The 20,288-nt window shown below is 45.7% G+C and overlaps 1 long non-coding RNA gene across 1 annotated transcript; it reads left to right on the top strand.

Annotated features, from left to right (window-relative positions):
- Positions 1–220: 220 nt before the first annotated feature.
- LOC120977239 lies at positions 221–19,478 on the top strand. Its single transcript, XR_005773843.1, has 3 exons — positions 221–355; positions 5,905–5,910; positions 19,468–19,478. It is a non-coding gene; the product is annotated as an uncharacterized LOC120977239 (long non-coding RNA).
- The last annotated feature ends 810 nt before the right edge of the window (positions 19,479–20,288 follow it).

Raw genomic sequence — 20,288 nt, 5'->3', positions numbered from 1 at the left:
TCTTTGCTAGAGTATTGTGTTTGGCTTTTTAGTCCGCAATCCTCTTGCTGGAACTCACTCCTCCGTGTGTTCTGTGCCCTAGCGGTTCTCCCTGCTACCTCCTGTTGCCGACCCGGACTGTCCTTGGACCTTCGTACCTGCTTGCCGCCTGACCTGACCTCCTGCTCGTCTACCTTTCCTGCCAGCTTGCCGCCTGCCCTGACTTCTGCTAATCCTGACCTCGGTTCTCGTCTACAGACTCTGCCTCATCTGTGCGGGGCACAACAACGTGGGTTCTGCTACATCCGTACTATATATACTCTGCTCCCAAGTCCTGGCCATCGGATTCCAGTTCAGTTGCACCAGTATCGTGACAGTTAGGTTCCTGACTGTGCCTGGTCATGGGGATCCGTGATCAGGTCACCTAGGCCAGTGTAGGTTCCCTAGGGCATCACTAGGGCTAGATAGCCTAGCGCCCCTAACCCTGTTATCTATATTGTTATATATATAATGTTCCACGATCACTCAAAAACTCAACCATTGATTTTAACGAAACTTGGTATGCACATCCCCTGCTATCTGGAAAGAAATCTTGTCTCTCGGACGTACCAGTCCTGAGATATTCCGCAAAAATTACCTCCATTAGCCAATACAAGCCTGCAAGTCTTTCTCTTCATATCCCAACTGCCATACACACGGTCATATGTCCCTTATCAGCCAATAGAAGCTCGCAGGCCCTTATTCTCCACATACACACAGTTTTACACCAGGTTTCTACAACCCAGCCATTTTTCTTCGCTGCTGCAGGTCAGCTTTTAAGGGGCAGGGCGCTGTAGATGACACTGTTCAGGGAGCGGAGTGCTGTGGAGGTCTCAGTTCACAGACAGGTAGTATGGCTATTCAGGCCACCCTCAAAAGACAGACTTAAAAACTTCTCCCCTAGGTCCCGCTAAGCCACGCCCCCTCCCACTCTGCAGCCTATTGGGATTGAACAAATTAAGGTAAAAATCAACTTCTGTCAGCTGCAGGGGTGGGAAGGAGGGTGACTTTCTCCCTGCAGCTTACGCTCACACAGCACAGGGCTGCTGTATGAGAGTGACCTGTTCAAAACGTCCAGGTCCTGTGCCGGAAGGAGGACCCCTGGCCACCCTAAGGGCAGTCTGCTGTGGAGGTCACAGTTAAGGGGACGGTCTGTGAAGGGATATATGTGACTCCATTTTGTCTTATTCAGCCATGTGTATTACATTTGGTCAGTGCACTTCCAATATCTCCCTTCCCCCTTATGGAATGTGTGAGACTTCCTGTGCTGCTTCAGGATATCCATACATTCCTTAGTTTGTAAGTTTGAACAGCCTTCTAACCATATAAGGTCATCTGGCTCAAGTGTCTGCTAGCTTATGTGTATATACCTGATTGGTCAAATGCTGTTACTAGGAGTCATCTATTATGTTAATGCAGAAGCTTATGTGTGACCATATCATAGGTCGAATACTAATGCTAACATATGATTGGATGTCAAGGAAGCTCAACCCCCTCTATTATAACTGTTTGCCAACTGTGAAATAAATCAGAATGGATTAGAACTACACACGTATTCATGTGGTCAATCTAGTTCATTCTCCCGGTACCGGATAAGGCTTAATTCAAGCTGATCACCGAAATCATGTGTCAGGGACACCGTTAGGCAAGAGAGTAAATTTTTCCTAACAGCTTGGGGGCTCGGTTTCCAGGATTGGGAGGGTCAACTCTTCAGGTCTACAGTGAAAGACATCAATTCTTGTCCTCCTTGGACCTGGGAGCAATGACCAAAATCTCATTCAAGTAAGTCGAACCATCTATTTATGATTTCGGTGGATTGCGATGTCTGGGACACGCGCAAAAGCTCAGGGAAGCTTAAAGCTCTGGGAAGCTTATGTTGATTGTTGATTGTAAGCGGCTCATTGAGTCCGTATCGTTAGATATAAAAAGTGCACTAAGGATATCTGTTCCGGGAACAGAAGGATACAAGCTTGAATTAACTCTTATGTATATATAGTATAAGTATTTTAGAAGTATTAAGATTATCTGTCTGTGTGAGATGTTGGCCGGGTGGTAAGTGTACGGTCGCATCCCGCTTTGAAATCATTCTGTTTCCATCACTGCCAACATGTAAACTTTATGTTGCACGGTCTAGTCCCACAAATTACTTCCTAGTTAACACATGGATAGACAATTGGGCAGGATGTGAGAATTGACAGTTAAAATGTGAAACAGAATGTTATGCCCGGCTGGCAACAGGGATGAAGAGCTGTAATAATCTGTTAGAAGTTTACAGACAGTGTACATCAGAACTCCCGTGATTGTGAAGGGGGGCTAGGGTGAGTGAGAAAACACAGCAGTGTCAGGAAGTTAATTCATGGCAAGGGAAAAAGTGTTTCAGTGTTTGCAATCAGAAAGGGCTTGTGTTAAAACGTTCAGAAATGAACTGGTTAAGTTTTGTTGCCCTAATGATCTGTGTGTGTTTAAATAGTGACGATTTATAGCCCTGGAATTAGAGATTACAGCACTAAAAGATGTATAGTTAATGCATAATTGTATTGATAATTGAAGAGAGAAGTTGTTGAAGGATAATAATAGGATGGTGCAAGCTGAGTTATGGTGGAAAAGTGTATATGGAAGTGACTGAGAGAACTTGAAGTTAGAGAAATGAAATGAGCAGTATTTCTTATTACAAGATGGAGGATTTGGGTGTGGTAGGGAACAAAAGAACAGGAAAGGGTTGCCATGTGGCATCCCTTCCCCCACCACATTCTAAAATGTCACTTGTAGTTCCACAAGAACTTTTCCTGTTCTGTCTGAAATGTGTTTTCAGAGAGAACTCCCTCCCATCTCATACCCCCCTCCTCTGCTCAGGAATTTCATATGGGGGTTGAGGGGGGGAGGGGGGGCTGCTAATTGGTAATGCATGAGCAGAATGTGAAGATACTAACCTGTGTTATCTATAAGATATTCCAGACAGGGCTCCAGTATTGGATTGGATCTTTCCAAATCAGGCATGTTAGGGCCGCAGTTTGGACATGCCTGTTCCAAATTGTATGTTCCGATGGTTTAAAATGTGCCTGCAGTGATGATGCTAATTGGAAGTGTCCAATCCTATCAATCTAAGGTTGCACCCATTCTAAGTCCTTATTCAGATATGAGTAAAAGTTTGAGGAACATTTGGGACAGCTGAACGTCCTTGATGTATTGCTTTGCTTCCCCTGTTTGAACACTCCTGAAATAAGAGACGCAAGGCAAAAGGAAATGGGGGAAGGGGTGGTTATATAGAATAAGGGGCGATGTGTATAACACTAAACCAAAAACTACATGGCATATAAGATGATTTGTTAATTTTAATAAAATGACTGTATGATTAACATGTATATTGTTTTACAGTGACAGACCATCAGCAATTCTGGGTGTGGTGTGGATATCTGTTTCCAGGAAAGCTGTGTTTGTCTGTGCTGCAAATTTTGGAATGTAACAAGGAGATTGTGTGATTGGGTGAAAGATACATGATTCAGTGGAATGTGAATGGGTGTGGCTCTGAGTTGTATGTACGTAGCAGAGCTGTGTGTGCAATTCATATTTTATGTGTAAGGGCGTGGTTATGAGCTGTTAATGAAAAAAGAGTACATGGAAAAATGTATATGAATGCGTATGGAGTACGGTATTTGTTTTTAAATATGCGCATTGAGAATTTTATTTTATTTTTCTTGGAAGTTTTTGTTTTTTATTGGTACCAACAGCATTGATCAAGCTGTACATTTTTATTTATTGAAGTCAATGAAAAGTTTTTATGGGCCCTTTGTGTGTTCATGTCTGTATTGTCAGATCTGTTTGTTTCAATGTTTGCAGTTACATGTTACATGTTAAGTGTTGTGCTTAACATCAGAGCTCTGCTCGTATGGACAGCTAAGATACTAATGGCAGAACAGAAGAAGGACCAAAGCGTCCGACTAAAAGGGGTGGACTTAGATGACTCAGAGTGTCAGAGTGTCAGAGTGGGAGGAAGGAAATGTGAGCCTTCTATGTGAATTAATGGGGTTTTTAAAAAAATAAATAAAAAAAAACTTTCAAAACTGACTCATGGACTACTCGAGACCAAGGACAGGGAATACATCACAAATACATCACAGATCATGTCTTCAGCATTATACTAGATTGCCCAGTCAGCCTATTAGGGAGAGATTTGTTCATTAAGCTTGACTTGCAAGTATCAGCAAAGAATCAGGACATAAGAGTACACTCAGATCTCATTCCAGTCTCTACACCAGTGCCACTGATTCTTGCAAACATACAGGACCACCCAGAGCTTAATAACATTAACCCTGCATTATGGTCCTCAAATGAATATGACACAGGATTCATTGACTGCACACCATACAAAGCAACCACCAAAGAGGGCAGTACACCTGTATATCAGAAACAATACCCGCTGTCAAAAAGAGAAACTTGATGGACTTAGGCCAATGATAGAAGAATTCCTACAAAAGGGAATCCTGGCAGAGGTGATTTCACCCTACAGCACGCCCGTGAATCCAGTGACAAAGGCAGATGGTGCTACCTGTTTTGTACAGGATTTAAGGGCCATCAACAACATCATTGTGCCTATAGCCCCTGTTGTACCTGATGTCACTTAATTATTATCTGCCATTCCAGCAGACGCTGTTTGTTTCAGTGTGATAGATCTGAAAAATGCATTCTTTTCTATCCCAGTTGATAAGATAACCAGACTACTTTTTGCTTTTTCCTTTGACGGACGCCAACTGACCTGGTGCAGACCCCAGGGATATGCTGATTCACCTGTAGTGTACAGCATAGTCCTCCAAGCGATGTTAGAGTCATGGTACATCCCCCCAAGGTTCTGTGCTGCTGCAATGTGTCGATGATTTATTACTGTGTAGCATGTCAGCGGAGGCCAGCATTCAGGATGGTTTATCACTGTTAAAATGGTTGTCAGGATGTGGTCACAAAGTGACACTTAAGAAAATGCAATGGTGTAAAATGCAGGTTGAATACTTGGGCTTTGTCCTCACAAAAGGTGAACGGAGAATCAGCGCAGAAAGAGTTCAGTCTATTGCGGGTTTGGTCCCCCCCCACACCAAGAAAGAAATGTTATCTTTCCTTGGTATGATAAAGTACGGTAGACAATGGATTCCTGATTGCTCCTATTATGACAATGTTTTGAGGCAAGCCACTCTGGAAGAAAATCCAGATTTGATTAAATGGTCTTCTGAAATGTACAATGCATTTGATTATCTGAAATGTTCGCTCATGTCGAGTCCAGGGCTGGGCCTCTCTGACTATAATATGCCCTTCCACATGTTTGCACGCCAAAATTGTAAAACCATGGCGGGTGTACTGACACAAGAAAACGGAGGCAAGTTGCGTCCTTGTGTGTTTTTCTCAAAGGTAATGCCCACCCCTGTTCAAGGGATGCCGGCATGTCTGTGTTCTCTTGCAGCCTGTGCTATGATGGTAGAATTGACAAATTCTTTCACAATGTGACATTACACCATTTTGCACACCACTCATGATGTTGTAGGCCTACTCAAGGACATCCGCACTCAACACAGCAGGCAGCTGAGCTCATTGCACTCACTAGGACATGTATTCTACATGCTGATAGACCTGTCACCATCTATACTGAGAGTAGGTACACACATGGGGTAGTGTGGGACCATGGTATGATCTGGCAGAGGAGAGGATTTACGGCGGCAGATGGTAAGGATCATGTCTCACAGGGCAATGCGCTGGCAGTTCAGGTGGCGAAATGAGTGGCCAAATGCAACCTCACAGGTTTGTATAACCATTGGGAGATGCCATGTTTGGCACCTCCAACCCCTGAGATGTTGCAAATGCTTACTGATCTTCAGTGGTATGCCACTGAACAGGAACAGCAAGACTGGTGTTATCCAGTTTTGCAGAAAAATCCTGAGATAGGATTAGTCTGCGAAGAGGGGAAGTTATGTATTCCCCAACACAGTGCTTCCATCTTAATAGCACATTTCCACAGAGTAGGACATAAACAGCATTGAGATACTCATGGGTAGGCCTTTCCCCACACCATGGGCAAGACGCCCCCTGGTAGTGCAGGAAGGGGACTTGGACCTGATCAGAGAGGAGTAATAATCTGATCAAGGTCCCCAGTAAAACTGAATAAATAAGTTGCTTGTAAGTCTCTTTCTCTTTCACAGGAACCAACCCGTCCATTCCGGATAGGCGACCAGGTGATGATCAAGATCTTAAAGAAGGGAAAGGAACCAGGAAGCTTCACCTACGGACAACCCACCGAGGTAGTCGCGATCACCAGAACAGTAGTCCTCACTGAACAATCGCCCACGTGGATCTACGCCACAAGGATTAAGTTGGTGAAGAAAAGAGAGGTACTAACGGGGGCAGACAGCCCTGACCTCCAACGAGGCCCAGAGGTACTAACGGAGGCAGACAGCCTTGACCTCGAAGAAGATACAGAAGGGGTACTAACGGAGGCAGACAGCCTTGACCCCCAACGAGATGACGCAGTCGGGAAATTCCTCGAGATGGCTGAGATGCAGTGCTTTAATAATTGTAGTTTTGTGTCTCCTACTTACTATCCCATGGCTGTGGGACAGACAGATATACCTGAAAACAGAATGCAGAGGGGAAGACAGTCTATGCAAGACAAAGGAGAACTTATGGCTGTACCTGGCCAAAACTCTGAACTTAACTGACTTTTGTCTCCAAACCACTTTATCGGCATCTAACATTTTGGAGACATGTCTGGTAGCAGTCCCCACCCCAGTAGATGTATGGACGGAGCTCCTACGTTCCCAATGGAATGACGCAGATATGGAGGATCATGATGTTAAATATGGATATGTAAATCCTTATCATGCTTGTTATGACTGTCCTACATATGAGACTCTGCAAAGTAATATGATAGAAATAATTACAGGTCTTGTTACAGCAGCAGGAATATGTTATAACTTCACCTGTGATGAGACACTATTGCCTCCCTGCATACAAGCAAAAATGCAGAATAAGACTAAACCAAATATTTGTGATAGAGATTTAGGTAGTTGTAAAAAAATAGTATCAGGAAAGAATATGCAATGTAATATTACAAAAACAGTACCATCCCTAGACAAACATGTACCTCTACCAACAGGATGGGTATTGGCCTGTGGGAATACTAGTTACACATACATACCGGCCAATATTACAGAGGGACCCTGTACAATAGCTAGGTTGACATTAGCAATGATACCACTATTGCCAGCAATGCAGACACGACACACGAGAGACACTTCCCTACAGTTACCAGAAAATTGTGATTATAATGTGAATCTCCTCTCTAGATCAGAATATATGAGTTTAGGGGTATCTTTGATAGGAGTACCAGGTTTGGCCATATATAACCACAGGACAATATCAAAACTTGCCTGTTATATGGTAAAACAGATAGATGTCACTAGTGCAACTCTGCAAGATATGCTGCTGGATATACAATCGTATGAAAAGGCTATCTTGCAGAATAGGGCAAATTCAAATTTACTGTTGGCCAGTTAGATTACTGGCCCCAAAAATTATGCATTCACCATATAGAAAAGATCAACTAATTATGTGGCTTGAGGTATATTAGACGGTCATTGGATATCAATTTTACTGCAGGCCAGTGGAGTACAGGCCCCAAACATTAGACATTCACCGGACAGAAAAGGCCTTTTATGCCGCTGTATTTACATAAGACAGGGACCATTCTTTGTTCTGGGTGGTGGCGGATATGTGTGGGCTGGCATGAGGAAATTCAATTAAATGTGGTTGTCACAGGTGTTGAATTCCTCTGAGATCCATGCCTCATTCATTTTTAGAAATGTGAGGTAGTCAACACTGTCGTGAGCTAGGTGAGTGTGCTTATGGGTCACGATCCCCCCTGCTGCATTGAGCATCCTTTCAGCCAGGACACTTGACGAGGGGCAAGCCAAGAGTTCCATGGCAAATTGTGCCAGGTCTGGCCACAGGTCAAGCTTGCACACCCAGTAGTTAAGGGGTTCCTCGCTTCTCAGAGCGTCCACATCAGCCGTTAACCCAATGTAGTCGGACACCTGTCGGTCTAGGTGTTCCCTGAGGCTGGATCCGGAGGGCGGCTGTCAATGGGTTGGCTTCAAGAATGATCTAATATCCAAAGTTACCAACACATCTTCAAACCGCCCTCTTCTTGCATGTGCAGTAGGATTGGTACCCGCAACTGTTTCTCTGTGGGTGGAAATTCCTCTGCCAGCGTTTGCAACAGCAGAATGCAGCATCTCTCGAAGCAAGGCCTGGAAATGCTGCATTCTAACAGCCATCTGTGATGCTGGTAACATGTCCACCATTTTGTGTTTGTACCGGGGGTCTAAGTACGTTGCCAACTAGTACTAGTCCTTGCACTTTATGCTTTTTATACGGGGGTCCCTCTTCAAACACTGGAGCATGAGGGTCCCCATTTGCACTGAATTGGAAGCGGTGGAGCGGCCTGGCTCCTGCTCATCGCCCAGGAGAATGTCGTCCTTGGACAACACCAGGGATCCCAGAAAAGTTTAAAGCCTGCTCTTCTTGCTCCTCCTCCCCCCAGCCACCATTCTCCTCTGACTCCTCTTCAGACTCCTGCTGACTTGTCTTAGCTGGAGTAGGCCCCCCTTGGGAATTCATTCAGCATTGCGACTTCATCATCTTCCTGCTCCTCGACAGCTTGATTAATGACACAACGCAATGCACGCTCCAGAAAGAAGGCATAAGGTACGATGTCACTGGTGGCTCCCTGGCTGCGACTGACCAGTTTAGTGATCTCATCAAATGGCTTCAGAAGTCTGCATGGGTCACACATGAGCAGCCACTGGTGCGGTGAAAAAAAAAACAAGCTCCCCAGAACCTGTCCTGCAGCAGAGTGCGTACAGGTAGTCGTTAACGGCACGTTTCTGCTGGAGCAGCCTATCAAGCATATACAAGGTGGAGTTCCAGCGCGTCAGGCAGTCCCAAATCTGACGGCAAGTGGTGTCACCACTGAACGTCAGCAAGCCGAGCCATGGCTGTGTAAGTTCCTCTAAAATGGCCCGAGATTTTCCTGGCCTGCCGCAAGACATCCTGGACCCCGTGGTATCGCTGCATGACTAAGTTCAGGATGTGTGCAATGCACGGCATGTGTCATTTTGCCCTGTTTCAGCGCGCTCATCAGATTAGCAATGTTGTCACACACCACCATGAGCGGGGTTAGCCACTGATCAGCCTGTGACCGCAGAGCTGAAAGCAGTGCAGGACCAGTGTGGCTCTTGGCTTTCAGGCACAACAGCCGCAGCACAACATGGCAACGTCTCACCTGGCACGTCCAATAGGTTCTGGGGAGCGGGGGGGTGCAGCGGAAGAGGTGGCAGCAGTGGAAAAGGAGCAGTCAGCCGAGGAGGAGACGAGGATGGAGTAGGAAAAGAATAGGCAGGCCTTCATGCAATCCGTGGCGGTAACACCAAAATCCACACGGGTGCCACGGGTTGCATGCTTGACAGCCATCAGAAGGTTCACCCAGTGGGCAGTAAAAGTTATGTACCTTCCCTGCCTGTGTTTGCTAGACCATGTGTCTGTGGTCAGATATATCTTGGCACTGACACTGTGTGCCAGAGATACATTCACATGCTGCTGAACATGGCCATATAGCTCTGGGATGCCCTTCGGGGAGAAATATTTCCTTCCGGCGACATTCCATTGCGGTGTGCCAATGGCCACTAATTTTCTAAAGGCCTCCGAGTCCACCAGTTTATATGGCAGTAGTTGGCGGGCTAGCAGTTCTGACAAGCCGGCGGTCAGTCTTTGGTCAAGAGGGTTATCTGGCGTCATCAACTTTTTATGTTTAAACATTTGGGCCACGGAAGCCTGCCTTTTGCCAGATGAAAGCGACGACGGCACGGTGGAAGGTGGAGTGGAGGACAAATGGGAGGAGAGAGGAGAAGGAGAAAAAGAAGAGGCAGGACGTGAAGCGCCGGGGGTGTGGCTTTGTGGGTTCTGACGGTGTTGCTCCCACCGGGCTCAGTGATGGGAGGCCAGGTGCCTTCTTAAGGCGGTCATCCCTAGGTGAGTGTTGGGCTTACCGCGACTTATGAGTTGACAGCACAGGTTTCAGATGACAACTTTATTGTCAGCAGACAAACACGTTAAAAAAAGCCCACACTGCGGAGCCATGTGCCAGCGTCCTGGGAGCGCCAGATGTGACCGTGCATGGTGGATGGCTCGCTCCAGATACATTTGCAGTCTGTGCACTGCAAGTTCTGCCTGCTTTTCCTACTACTACCCCCTATCTGCTGCTCTTGTGGGTACCCACATGACATCATCGACACGTCATCATCGTCACCTTCACCACCACTGACATTAGAGATCTCAGAGTAGGCAGCAACAGCAGGGACCTTCGGCTGATCTGGGTACTGTCATCAGACTGCTGGGTGGCGGCCATTGCTACCTCCTCTTCCTCATCCAATGCCAAGAATGGCTGTGCATCGGTAAGGTCTGGGAATGGATGGGAAAATAATTTCTCTGACTCAAGTGGAGGGGCTATGGTAGTGGTGGTGGTAGTGTCTTTGGGGGTGCACACAGCAGAGAGTGAGGAGGGTGAAGATACAGAGGATGAGGCGGGTGCAGAAGCGGAAGGCTGATTGAGCCACTCAACCAACTCTGGTGCATCCTTTGACGTAATCACATGCACCTTCTCCAACTTCCCACTTAGGCTCCGGCCTGGTGCACCTGCCCGACCCCTACCGCCCCTGCGGAATGGCCTGCCTCTTCCTCTGCCTGTCATTTTCAAAATGACCCTGTGACAAGGTCCCTATAGAAGAGCAGAATTTGTGAAAGCAGGTATATAGAACCCCTTAATCATTTTTTTTTGGAGCAACAGATATATCACACCAGTTGCAATTAGTTCTTCCAATAGCGTTTGTCCCTCTGTGTAGCTGCGGTATCTCAGCAGAACCACACACAACTGCTGCACAATACAAATGCACTATATAGAAAGTATATTATAGGTATATCACACCCCTGCCTCAATTAGTTTTTTTGGGGGGCAACTGGTATATCACACCAGTTGCAATTAGTTGTTACAATAGCGTTTGTCCCTCTGTATAGCTGCGGTATCGCAGCAGAACCGCACACAAATGTTGCACAATACAAATGCACTATAATATACTTTCTATGTTAGAAAGTATATTATAAGTTTATCACACACCTCAGTATGTCACACCTATCGATAGCACACCTATACCAGTCCTTAAAAAGACTTTTGTGGCCCTATTAGCTAGTGTTTGGTGTCCCTAACAGTCTGCCCCTGCTCCACACAGCAACCTCTCCCTACACTGGCAAAAGATTGAATGTAAAATGGCGGCCAGATCGCGTTTATTTATAGGGTAGGGGGTGTGTCCATATATCCTGAAACGTCTTAATTGGCTGTCCTGTCCCACCTGATGGATATGTCATTGGTCAAAGTTCTGCACAATGCAAAAGAATATGGCGCCGGCGGACATCGCCATATGTTTGCCTGTTCGTCGAATTGCAAACGAGCAACGTCGCCGCGAAACGACCGCCGGGCCAACCGCAAAGCCATCTCTATCCGTCACTTTGGTGGCAGCAGTGGGATGCTCTTCCTTGCCTAAGGAGACATTCAAACCACCACCGGGACCAAGTTTTCTGCTGACATAGGAGAAGAGCCACAGTTGCCTACGGCCATGGAAGCGCTGGGAAGGAGAGACGATTTGTGGGAGATCTGGATGGAGACTCTTGAATTGCAGCAGCACTATTGTGGCAAGGTCCTCCCTACATTTGAGGAACGATACCGGCAACAATGGGACTTGCGTGTTTCTTTCCTGGGAGAGCAGCCCGGGGAGGAATGGCTGTTGGAGATGGATTGGCTGCTCCAAACGGAACTGATGCTGGATGATGGGTATAGGGCGCTGTAGTGATATGTCGCCCAATTGTGTCCATGGCTGGAGAACAATGATCCCACAAAGGGCTATGACTTCGGCGGCCTGGGACTTATATTTGAGGCGCTCCAGGAGGATCTACAATTTGGGAGTGCACCTGAGTGGAGAAGGGAGGACATACATGATTTTGGAGAGTTGGAACTCCCCTGTGAGCTCGGATTGAGAACTGATTTGGACTTTTTAGTTACACAGGAATGGGAGCTGGAACAGGCATACAAAAGACTGTTCGACATTGCTCAACAGCAACCACAGATGTCATGGAACTACTAGTCCAAGCTAAAGAGCTGGCATCAGGGCAGAGCACTGCTGACCTCTGCCCACACTAAATGCACCTCTGAAGCTCCAGGTAGCCAGGGCAGGCAGCCCCACTCACCAACAGCAGTCCGATGCAGGTCAACTACTAGTCCCAGCTGAAGAGCTGGCATCAGGGCAGAGCACTGATGATCTCTGCCTGCAATAAATGCACCTCTGAAGCTCCAGGGAGCCAGGGCAGGCAGCCCCACTCACCAACAGCAGTCCGATGCAGGTCAACTACTAGTCCCAGCTGAAGAGCTGGCATCGGGGCAGAGCACTGCTGACTTCTGCCCCGCACCAAATGCACCTCTGAAGCTCCAGGGAGCCAGGGCAGGCAGCCCCTCTCCCCAACAGCAGGCCGATGCAGGGGAACTACTAGTCCCAGCTGAAGAGTTGTCATCAGGGCAAAGCTCCACAGGCCTCTGCATACAACCATCAGTGGCCCTGGAGTCTCTCTATAAGGCCACCAAACTGGCAGTTTACTTCCCAGCAGAAGAGCTGGCAACAGGGCAGAGTGCTGTTAGCCTCTGCCCCACACCCATAGCCCCCCTGAAGCTTCTGGGAGAGATGGCGGCCAACCCCATTTCCTCATCACCAGCTTCAGACGTAGGGGACCTTATAGATTTGTGTGCAGAGGAACCACTGCCCCATGCATTTCCAGCTGAAGTGCTGACACCAGAGCAGAGCACCACTGGCCCAGGTCCCGCACTGTTGTCTGTTCTATCCTTCATGGGAGAACAGGAAGCTGGCCTCTCTACCAGCAGGTAGCTTTGGGGTCTGGGAGAAACTATCATCCTTACTTCTCCCTAGGGGCAGCAATTTTTTCAGAAAGGCACAGATGACATCTCATCCCAGAGGCAGGACATCCTTTGCCTGGAAGATGTGGACTTATACTGCCCGACCAATGCAGGTCCAGACCAGTTGGGGGACTGGGACCTAATTAGTTTACCTTTTGGGGGGGGGGGGGGGGAATGTCACAGAACCCATCATGACCTGGGCTCCTGGAGGGGGCTGACGGACAGCCTCCTTCCTAGCGACTACGGACCTAGGATTTTGGAGACCCCTTTAGGTTGCTTGAACCGGGTGTCCGGGGCTCATGGACGGCTGTTGCGGTGGAGCCTGGTCCTACAGCCATTGTTCTGTTCCAGTAGCTTGCATTGTGTATTGGTATGCTCCTCCCCCCCCTTGTTTTCAGGCTTCTAGTTAGCTTAGCCTAGCCACTCCTGTTTTCCCAGTGATGCCTTGCTCATAGTGTGTGCTCAGCTTTCTGAGTAGAAGCATCCATCTTCTGAGTTAGGAGTTATTGTTGGCATAATTCTTTTACCATCTGGATTACCCTGCAACATCTTGTAATGCAATCTCCGGATTAAAGGCAACTTGATTAACACCTGGGTGTCTGATGCTTAAGCTGTAAGTGGAGAAAGTCAAATTCAATAAGTCACTCCCGTGCGTATAGAGGTCGCTCTACACAGGTGCGTGATTGTATATAGCTGACTTTTGAAACACCACAGCCATCCAATTTCCCAATTCAAGACAGGCTCTGGAAACCCAATGCTAACGAGACGAGGTACTGTGGAGGTCACTAATAAAAGGGTGGCCGCTGTGGAGGTCACTGTTAAAGGGGGGAGGGCGCTGTGGATGTTACTGTTAAGGGGGCAGGCTGCTGTGGAGGTCATTGTTGAAGGGGCGGGGTACTGTAGATGTCACTGTTACTGTCGATATCTTATTGTTATTGTTACTGTTACTTATCTTAGTATCTTTTAATGACACACACAAACATTAAATGAAACAGATGAAATATACCTGTGTGAAGCCGGGACCCTTTTTTTTTACTCCATCTATTATCTATAACATAATTGTCTATTCATTTAACTAAGTATGATGTAATACTACATTTCCCCTGCGGGGGCATTGCAGGGAATATGTGCAGCTCTCTGCAGCTTCTCTTGATCACTGGCAGTTTCATCAGCCAGACCTATCAACGAATTTATTTATTACTAGCAGAAGGACCTAAAAAAAAAAGGGAACCAGAAAAGAGAATGCAGGTGCTGCGACATCAGACTTCCCAGACAATAGGAGCAACTTTATTAGCAGGATAGATGATTGAAGCCTGATGAGATGAGACCCTCACCAATCACGAGAACAGGAGTCTTCTGTTTGAATGGGGTATTGATCACCGCTCCATTCAAAGTAAATGGGACTGATGGAGATAGCTGAGTGCTGTACTTGGCTATGTTTGTCAGTCCCATAGCGATTGGCTACCCAGAATCCCTGCAATGTGGATAGGTGATAAGCGTTAATTATGGGAAACCCCCTTTAAAATTTTCAGGCCTAATGAAGTGCTGTATTGTTTCCTGCTTGAGAATGACAAAAATATTAGTTTTCACAAAGTTTGCTGCTAAACTGCTTTTAGATCTTTGTTTCAGTTGTTTCTGTGATGTAGTGAAATATAATTACACGCACTTCATACGTTTCAAAGGCTTTTATCGACAATTACATTACATTTATGCAAAGAGTCAGTATTTGCAGTGTTGGCCCTTCTTTTCCAGGACCTCTGCAATTCGACTGGGCATGCTCTCAATCAACTTCTGGGCCAATTCCTGACTGATAGCAACCCATTCTTTCATAATCACTTATTGGAGTTTGTCAGAATTAGTGGATTTTTGTTTGTCCACCCGCCTCTTGAGGATTGACCACAAGTTCTCAATGGGATTAAGATCTGGGGAGTTTCCAGGCCATGGACCCAAAATGTCAACGCTTTGGTCCCCAAGCCACTTAGTTATCACTTTTGCCTTATGGCACGGTGCTCAATCGTGCTGGAAAATGCATTGTTCTTCACCAAACTGTTGTTGGATTGTTGGAAGAAGTTGCTGTTGGAGGGTGTTTTGGTACCATTCTTTATTCATGGCTGTGTTTTTGGGCAAAATTGTGAGTGAGCCCACTCTCTTGGATGAGAAGCAACCCCACACATGAATGGTCTCAGGATGCTTTACTGTTGGCATGACACAGGACTGAGGTAGCGCTCACCTTTTCTTCTCTGGACAAGCCTTTTTCCAGATGCCCCAAACAATTGGAAAGAGGCTTCATCGGAGAATATGACTTTGCCCCAGTCCTCAGCAGTCCATTCACCATACTTTATTGCAGAAGATCAATCTGTCCTTGATGTTTTTTTTTTGAGAGAAGTGGTTTCTTTGCTGCCCTTCTTGACACCAGGCCATCTTCCAAAAGTCTTCGCCTCACTGTGCGTGCAGATGCGCTCACACCTGCCTGCTGCCATTCCTGAGCAAGCTCTACACTGGTGGCACTCCGATCCCGCAGCTGAATTCTCTTTAGGAGACGGTCCTGGCGCTTGCTGGACTTTCTTGGACGCCCTGAAGCCTTCTTAACAAGAATTGAACCTCTTTCCTTGAAGTTCTTGATGATCCTATAAATTGTTGATTGAGGTGCAATCTTAGTAGCCACAATATCCTTGCCTGTGAAGCCATTTTTATGCAACGCAATGATGGCTGCAAGCGTTTCTTTGCAGGTCACCATGGTTAACAATGGAAGAACAATGATTTTAAAGCATCACCCTCCTTTTAACATGTCAAGTCTGCCATTTTAACCCAATCAGCCTGACATAATGATCTCCAGCCTTGTGCTCGTCAACATTCTCACCTGAGTTAACAAGACGATTACTGAAATGATCTCAGCAGGTCCTTTAATGACAGCAATGAAATGCAGTGGAAAGGTTTTTTTGGGATTAAGTTAATTTATATGGCAAAGAAGGACTATGCAATTCATCTGATCACTCTTCATAACATTCTGGAGTATATGCAAATTGCTATTATAAAAACTTAAGCAGCAACTTTTCCAATTTCCAATATTTATGTAATTCTCAAAACTTTTGGCCACGACTGTATATTCGAAAATGGCATCTGGAAAGAGGGTTTAACGTGTGTGAAAATTCCTTTAAACCGATAGAACTTATATAATCTGTCCTTTACATGTCCGATTTAGTAAAAACTTTCTCCATAAAATTACAATTTCTGAGCACCTTTTCTTAGATGTCTGTAATGTGCCATTTACCTGTTATTCCTCCAGGAAATGTATGAATAACAACTGGACAACTGGATGTTAGCGTTTCCCTTGTCAATGGGGCGTGTCTTTAAACACTAACAGTCCGATCAGTGCTGCCAGTGTAGGGACACACCCTATCGACAAGGGGAACGATAACACCCAGTTGTCAATTTATTAATACATTTCCAGGAGGAATAACAGACATATGGTACAATACAAAGTTCTAAGAAAAAATTCTCCAGAATAGTTTTTCATGGGAAATACAAGAAATTGCGGAATCGGATATGTCAGGAGGGCGGACAGATGATTTTTAAGAAACCTCAAGCTTTCAAAAGGGCCCCCAATATCTGATCATTGGGGGTTTGCCTCCCAGCACTCCCACCTATCAGCTGTTTGAAGAGACCACAGCGCTCACCTCCTTCTAGGCCAGTGAGGTCGCCACACATCGGTCCCATGGCCTAGGCACAGCTCAGTACCATTCAAGTAAATGGGTGTCACAGTCTCTCCCGTGACAGGGGTCAGAAGATCTAAGAGACTGGCTGCACGTGATTTGATCTGACAGCCTCTTTGGTTTCACTTGTTTCTGTGTTGTTGCTGGTTATGACCACACCTCTTGTCTCAGGTGTAGCTTAAGTGGTTATTCCCACTCCTCTATTTAGTCTGATCTCACCCATCATGCTATGCGGTTGATAGCTCTTTCTGGTTGTAAATGTGCTGGTGTTTGGTTCTCCTCTGAGTTCCTGCTTGTCCACTTTCTTTGGAGTCAAGTGTCATTTTCCCTATTTCTTGTTTGTTGTATTCCCCTGTCTTTTGATATTGGGCCTGAGGGAGCCTCCTGTTCCTTCAACTGGGAAGGAACAGGTTATCTTTTGTCCCGACACTATTTCCAGGGCCATTTAGGGTCAGATTAGGCTCTAGGTTTCTGCGTATGAGCCTTCCTACCCTTGAGGTCTGTTCATACCGATAGTAGTCAGGACTCAGGGTGGGGATTCACTAGGTGGTGACCATTTCCAGGCATGGTACCTATTCCCTTCTGTGTTCACTGTGGAATTTACTACCCACACCGGGCCGTGACAATGGGGCTCATTTGCAATACCAAGCACAGCCACTATACAATGTATGGCACTGTGCTTGGTAAGCTTTGAGAAGGCTGTAGTACTCACCGGAGCAAGATCTTCAAACAACTGATTAGCTTGCTGCCAGGAATCTGACACCCACTGATCAAATACTGATGGAGAGGATAGGCCATCATCAATATACAAATCCCGGAAGTCCCCTTTTAGCAAAAAGACACCCAACTTGAAAGTCTCGAAGAAATGTAAGGATCCAACCAGAATGTAAGGATGCTGCAGGAGTGTGTTCCATTGAGTTTACATCTATTGGAAAAACTAATAGGGAATCTGTCAGCAGTTTTGAACTTTTATTCTGCCTGATTCTGCTCCTGCTAGTGTCCGGGGGGTGGGGGTGGGGGGGCGGGGGTTTGGAGCTTCACTGTGAAGTGCTCTCTGCATTGAGCTGCTTCACAGCCCCTCCTCTCTGCTCTGAGTGAAAGCTGAGGCATCCAACCAGGAGAGCCCCTACAGAGGGGAGGGGCTGTGAAGCATTTAAATCTCTGCATCTATGGGTAAATAGGGAGCAGAATCTGATAAAGTTTATAGATAGATAGACAACAGTGTATATTTATAAAATTGTTTTTTCCTTGCACAATTTTATTAAAACAGTGAAGAATATTATACAAAATCAGCTTAATGAAATTTACAGCATGCACGTAAAGGAATATTCCAGGATAACCTAACACACTGTGTTATGTCTACCTTGGAGGGGCGGAGCAAGACACAAAGTCTCTGGTTTTCTTCTACCCCTGTGTCACGCACCTCCCTTTTTTGCCCAGTGGTAGGCATAACACAGTGTATTATCTTTGCCCGGAGAGTTCCTTTAACCACTTCACATCCGAGCCATTTTCCCCCTTCCTGACCAGGCCTAATTTTGCTAATCTGACATATGTCACTTTATGTGGTAATATCTTTGGAATGCTTTTACTTATCCAAGCCATTCTGAGATTTTTTTCTCGTGACACTTTGTACTTCATGATAGTCCATAAATTTGAGTCAATATATTTCACCTTTATTTATGAAAAAATCCCAAATTTACCCAAAATTTATAAAAATTAGCAATTTTCAAAATTTCAATTTCTCTTCTTTTAAAACAGAAAGTGAGTCCTCATAAAATATTTATTACTCAACATTCCCCATATGTCTACTTTAGGACATTAGAAGGCTTAGAATTTTAGAAGCAATTCTTAAAATGTTTAAGAAAATTGCCAAAACCCACTTTTTAAGGACCAGTTCAGGTATGAAGTCACTTTGTGGGGCTTACATAGTGGATACCCCCATAAATAACCCCATTGTAGAAACTACACCCCTCAAGTTACCTAAAACCGATTTTACAAACTTTGTTAACCCTTTAGGTGTTCCACAAGAATTAAAGGAAAATGGAGATCAAATTTTTAAATTTCACTTTTTTGGCAGATTTTACATTTTAATATTTTTTTTTTTCCATTTCTTTAACACATCGAGGGTTAACAGCTAAACAAAACTCAAAATTTATTACCCTGATACTGCGGTTTACAGAAACACCCCAAATGTGGTCGTAAACTGATATAAGGGCACACGGCCGGGCGCAGAAGAAAAGGAGCGCCATATGGTTTTTGGAAGGCAGATTTAGCTGAACTGGTTTTTAGATGCCATGTCCCATTTGAAGCACCCCTGATGCACCCTTACAGTAGAAACTCCCAAAAAGTGACCCCATTTTGGAAACTAGGGGATAAGGTGCCAGTTTTATTGGTACTATTTTGGGGTACATATGATTTTTAATTGCTCTAGATTACATTTTTGTGAAGCAAGGTAACCAAAAAATGGCTGTTAAGGTGGCAGGCTGCTGTGGAGGTCACTGTTGAAGGGGCGAACACTGTGGAGGTCACTGTTAAGGCGGCAGGGTACTGTAGATGTCACTGTTATTGTGGATACTGTCAATTTCTTTTAACGACACACAAACATTAAATGAAATAGATGAAATATACCCCTGCGAAGCCGGGTCCTTCTGCTAGTCACACAATAAACAAGAAGAAGTATTAGCATAGCTCTCATCTGACAACTAGCCCAAGGTTTTGCATGTACTCACACAGCACAAGGACCAAAACCACCTAAGATCATTGGGGTCATTTAGTACCAAAGCAATGAGACTAAGCTTTCTGCATGAAATGAAGCTGGGGTCTACTTCCGGTAACTGGGCTGGAGGTACAGGCGGTATTCTACATTCAGGTGAACATGCTAAGGTTCTGAACATCTAGAGCCATGAACTGGATTGTATCCCTTCCTAAAAATAGGCCGTATTGATCATGAATGGGACGGGATGCCCCCTTTGCCAGTACAAACCTGCATCTGCCTCAAGAAGAAGTGGCTGCAATGCGTCTAAGGGAGCTCGTAATGAGCCAAGCATTGGCATTCACTTTCAATGGCAGACAAGGGCCCTTAGAGTATGTTCAGTGGAAAAATCTGATGAATATTTTACCTATAGAACCTGCGGCAGAAAGCCTAGACAGATTCTGCTGCCCTCTGCACGCTGATTAGCCCCATGTGGGTATAATCAGCATGTGGTCACCCACCACGGTCTCCGCACCTTTCTCAGTGTGGCAGTATAGGGCACTGTAAACAACGGGAGGCAAATTTGAAGCATTCCATGGAGGAATTGGCATAAACTATCTGTATGAGGCCTTATTCCCCTGGTGTAGTCTAGATGTTGACCCCCTGCCTATTGGGTATTTATTGCATATCCTGTGAGATGTCCATACCCCCTTAAAGGGAGTCTGTCACCAGGAAATTCACTGTTACACCAGGCTCAAGGCCTTGTAGGGCTAGCTCAGCTGAATATAATAATACCTTTCACATTGCAATCTGTTGC

The sequence above is a fragment of the Bufo bufo genome, chromosome 8 (assembly GCF_905171765.1).
Source record: "Bufo bufo chromosome 8, aBufBuf1.1, whole genome shotgun sequence".
Lineage (NCBI taxonomy): Eukaryota > Metazoa > Chordata > Amphibia > Anura > Bufonidae > Bufo > Bufo bufo.
Note: the sequence above shows the minus strand (reverse complement) of the source record. Positions and strands in the feature narration are given on the sequence as shown.